Source organism: Impatiens glandulifera, chromosome 1 (genome assembly GCF_907164915.1).
Source record: "Impatiens glandulifera chromosome 1, dImpGla2.1, whole genome shotgun sequence".
Classification (NCBI taxonomy): domain Eukaryota; kingdom Viridiplantae; phylum Streptophyta; class Magnoliopsida; order Ericales; family Balsaminaceae; genus Impatiens; species Impatiens glandulifera.
In genome coordinates, this window is record NC_061862.1 from 88,789,540 (window position 1) to 88,795,093 (window position 5,554).

Sequence of the window (5,554 nt, forward strand, 5' to 3'; positions counted from 1 at the left end):
AATTATTTTTTCGGTTTATATTAAGGAATAATTGAGCCAATAAGGTCTGGTATGCGGGATGCAAAATTGGGAGTTGGAAAACAGGAAGAGGATAATTTTTATACTGCTGAAGAAAATATCCAAAGGAAGAAACTTGACGTGGAGTTAGAGGAGACAGAGGAGATTGCTAAGAAACGAGAGGTATACTTTTTACAGTTTGTATGTGTACATACCCGGATAATTGGAGTTTGATGCTTGCTTCTTCTTTTTTACAAAACCAACATTTATTAGTAGAAGGAAGCACATATTTCTTTTATATGTGTGTCTTTTGAGAGGAATTGGTATCATCAAGTTTGGAAGGTTTTGAGAATTTTGTGCAGTTTTTATTATCTGGTTGCTTGCTTCTACTGCCAAGGTCCAAGAATCTGCAAAACAAGCTAAGCCAAAAAGGGAGGCAATTGTTTTTCCTTGTTACTTCTGTTGGGACTCTTGTCATTGTTGTTTCCTAATTAGGAAGTTTATTATGTTGGCCAGATTTCAAATAGTAGCTCGACAAATAAGAAGGCAAAGATTTCAGTAGCTTCAATTTTCGGGAATGATAGTGACGAAGAACAGTGAAATATGTTGGTTGGGTTGAACCAGAATCTGTTTAAGTTTGTAAACTATTACTGTCTTTATGTCTCTCTTTTGCATCATCTTTAAGCAAACACTATGCCAATTACAGTTTATTTATGGAGTTTTTACAGTCAGATTGTTGAGTGAAAATTACAGTTTATTTGTGGAGTTTTACAGTCAGTTTCTATCCAAATGTTTATTATTATTTTTCTAAACCCATTATGTTATTAAGACCGCAGGATGAAAAATACATATTTTGAAATAATTTTATGAATATGAAAACCGAAATCAGATGATAATTGACAAATCGTTGTCAGTTTCATTTTACAAGTACAATATAGCATTTTTCATCATAAAACATGCACAATCTCTTAAAGTGATAGCTAAAATATCCTCTATAAAAGATACATATTTTTATTTATTTCGTGTCAATCCGACAGATCGTGTCAATAAGAGGCTAACTATGGAGAAATTAAGAGGCTAACTATGGGCCTTGATAAGAACACAAAAACTCCTTGCGGCTTTTGCTTTGTCCTGTAAGAATTGTTGACATTATATATGTTGATATTAGATATAAACCCTTTATCCATCCTGCTTTATTATTCCCTATTTTCTTGACTAGATGTTTTACATATTTGAATAGCATGTTTGGTATGACCCAAAATTGAAAGCACTCACATACATCAACATTCATAAATATGTTATGTGTATCACAAGAATTGAAAGGGTATATGATTCTAATCTCAGTTGTGAATCAAAAAACAAAATTGACAAGTTTTTTAAAAGTAAAAGAGTTCCCCGGCTTTATCAGACAATAGCATTGACAGCACTTGCAATTCTGGGCCATAAATCAGCACATTCCTTCCCAATTTGACCAGTAATGGCAGAACCTAGTTTTTTTACCATCAAACAAATAATGGTGAGTGAATGAATGAGGCCTAAAGATGATATAGTAATTTAACACATTTTGAGACATTTTTTACCTTTCATTTCTCCCTTAGAATTCACTATCACACCAGCATTATCTGCATAGTAACAACATATTTATCAACCAAGATATTGACATATTACAATCAACAAATTTCATATATAAAAAAATTGTGTTGTGATTGTTCAAAATGGAGAAGGTCAAGAAGTAGGTAAGACTTTGAACGCAAATAAGTGAGTATAGTGTTTCTAAATACATCATTCATCATACCATAAACTTTATTCATTATCCCTAATACTCTTTTCTTTAATATCTTAGTGGGTATATACAATACCCAAATACCCTTGAAAACCAATACTAAAGAAAAACTATTTCTAAATCCTTAACATTGAGAGTTTGTCATACAAAAGTGAATTGTAGTGAAGAAGGGGGTTAAAGGCATTGTGATGATGAAATGAGACATGACAATCAATCAAAAGTCAAATTGTACACTAACTAAATGGCACTTTGATTGTTAAAACAGATATCTGATTATGATGAACTTTGATTGGTTAAGTTGTTTACTTGTGGAAATGGGCATGCTTTTCAAATTGTTTAATTTGTCCTAGTTGTAATCAAATAAGGGATTGTATCAATCAAATCGTGAAAAGAGTGGGTTCTTCAGTCTAACTGTTCTAGTAAAGAATAACAAAGAATTGGTTAAACAAGTAATAAGTTATAACACAAAACAAAATCAGAATCTACTAAATCACCTTCAAAATACACCTTCAAAATACATGAACACTCCATCCTTTCAGCGCCAGGCCTTGCGTTGTCTAACAATGAAAGCAGGTATGACCTTCTTTCTCAAATTAGGTTTCCCTTTCTTCACCGTCGCCATAACCATATCTCCCGCACAAGCAGATGACAATCGATTCAAACGACCCTTGATCCCCTTCACTAATATGATGTAGAGATTCTTCGCGTTGGTATTGTCGGCACAGTTGACCGTAGTTGCCACAGGAAGACCTAGTGACATGTGGAACTTGTTTCCCGTCGATCCTCCGCGTCCTGAAACACATTGTTTTTCAACATTGAATTACTATCAAGTATTAAACATGTAGTTAACAGAGAATTGTATAGAAGATGAAAACACTAACCTCGCTTTGACATTTTGGCAGCTTCAGAATACAAGGACAATGTGAAATTAGGGTTTTAGAGTATTTATATGAGAACCCTAAATTTATGGTTCGTGGCCAGAGAATATTTACCAAATGCAAGAAATACCAAAGGCGAGAAATACCAAATATGAGAAATACCAAATGCGAGAAATACATTTCTCGTAATTGAGCACCAAATGCGAGAAATACTGAATGCGAGAAATACATTTCTCGTAATTGAGCACCGAATGCGAGAAATACCAAATGTGAGAAATACATTTCTCGTAATTGAGCAGTAAAACAGGCGCGCGAAGGGTATTAGACTTTTCATAGGGAAAAAAGGCCCTTTTTGCCAACTTTATCAACCGCGGGCCTTTTTTAGAATTGGACATCTTATTAGGGTCATTTCATCAAATTTCCCCTCTAAAACGACTGAAAGTTTTTATTCTTAAGGAAGATCAAATAACTCCCTAAACTTATATGGAAACATAAAATAAATCGGTAAGATTTACACAATGCAAATTTCATCTTATGTTTAATTAAGAATTATTCAAATTAAAATAATAAAAAAAACAATTTCTAACTTCTCAAAAGTATATTTTTCCAATTGATTGAATAATAAATAATTAATTACTAGATGAAGGGATTATCCATTTATGCAATAGGATATTTTAATAAAATTAAAAAAAATAAAAATAAAATAAAAGTATTTTGATTAATAAATTTAATAATTGAATAATTATACATAAAATGTGATAGAAAAAAATATAAAATTTGGCCACAGGATATAATAAATGTGGCTATTGATACATGGTTAATATAACTATTATTATTTGTTTACCAATAGCGACAGTAAAACAATACTGATGATAAATTTCGTCGCTATTAATTCATTTTTTACTAGTGATATTTTTGACATGTTTAACACGTTTTTAATAAGTTTAACATGGTTTTCACATTTTTAGTACGTTTAACACGTTTTTGACATTATAACACGTTTAACACATTTTTGATATGTTTAATACGTTTAACACGTTTTTCATACGTATGACATGTTTTTCACGTTTTTGACATGTTCAACACATTCTTCACTTTTTTTGGCACGTTTAACACGTTTTTAACATGTTGAATACGTTTAACATGTTTTGACTTATTTAACACATTTAACACGTTTTGGTACGTTTTTCATGTTTTGGCACGTGTTTGGCACGTTTAATACGTTTTTGACATTTTTGCATTTATAATATATTTTTGACATGTTTAACATAGTTTTTGCACGTTCACATGTTTTGACAAGTTTTAACATATTTAACACGTTTTTGGCACGTTTAACACATTTTTCACGATTTGGCACGTTAAACGTGTGAAAAATGTATTAAACATGTCAAAATGTGAGAAACGTGTTAAATGTGTTAAAACGTGTCAAAACGTGAAAAACGTGCCAAAAACAAGAAAAAAGTGTCAAAACATGTTAAACGTGTCAATACGTGTGAAAATGTGATAAACTTGTTAAAAACGTGTTCAACATGCCAAAAATGTGAAAAACGTGTCAAAATGTGTTAAATGTATCGTATTCGTGAAAAAACATGTTAAACGTATCAAAAACGTGTTAAACGTGCTAAAAATATGTTAAACATACCAAAAACATGAAAAATATGTTCAACATGTTAAAAATATGTTCAACGTGCCAAAAACGTGAAATGCATGTTAAACATGTAAAAAACGTGAAATACGTATTAAACGTGTGAAAAACGTAATAAACGTGTCAAAAACGTGAGAAACGTGTTAAACGTATGAAAAATGTGATAAACGTGTCAAAACGTGTCAAAACGTACCAAAAACGTGAAAAATATGGAAAACGTGTTAAGTATGTTAAAAATGTGTTAATAATGTCAAAATGTGTTAAACGAATAAAAATGTGTTAAATGAGTCAAATACATGTTAAATAAAAAAATAAAAAAATAATTTGGGTTACCCAACCCATATTAATAAATAATATGAGTTGGGTTATTATGGGTTGAGTAAATTTAATTTGGTTTGAATGTGAGTTAGGTAATACGAGTTGGGTTTACCCGTTTGCTCACCAATAATTAAGGTCATGTGTTCGAGAATTCACACCGAATAATTTAATAAATATAATAATTTAATTTTAAGAATGTGATTACAATTTACTTGGGAATTAATTTGAATATGGAGTTAAATGGTTTAGTAAGGGGTAGTTGAATCAAATTGAAAAGTTTTAATGATTTAAAGATAATGTGAATAAAGGAGGTAGAATCTGAAATTTAAGAAATGAAAAAATAACTTGATTTGGGAAATTTAATATACCTTTTGATTTCCTTGAGCAAATGAACGTGTAAATGATAAGCAATTGAAAATATTATTGAGAATTAAATTAAGCTTATTAATGATTATTTAAGTGAATTAGAATTAAATTAAGTAAAATAGATTTAATTTTAAAATTTGTTCAATTTAATGTATTTCTTTATATATAGAAATAAACTTAAACAAATATTATATTTTTTTTATTAGTTTTCTTTATATATAAAAATAAATATTATATATTAAATTATTAGTATTATATAACTTAATCTAAAAAATTGAAATTATAATAAAAACTTATATTATATATTTTATTTAATTATATATATATATTAAATTTAAATATTTTAAAAACATTGATATATAAATATATATAATATAATATTAATATAATGTTAAGTTTGAAATTTGAAATTTGATGTGTATTGAGATCCGATGGAAAGATATTAAATATTGTCAATCAACCTCGGGGAAGGCCTCGGGGAAGGCCTCGGGGAAGGTGCAGGTAAAACAAATAACAAAACATTCCCAAAATCCAAGACAATTAAAAAGTAAATCTTAATAGAATATT

The 5,554-nt window shown here is 29.5% G+C and overlaps 1 pseudogene; it reads right to left on the minus strand.

Moving 5' to 3' along the window:
• Window positions 1-1,348: 1,348 nt before the first annotated feature.
• Window positions 1,349-2,674, minus strand: LOC124946067 (annotated as a pseudogene).
• Window positions 2,675-5,554: the final 2,880 nt, after the last annotated feature.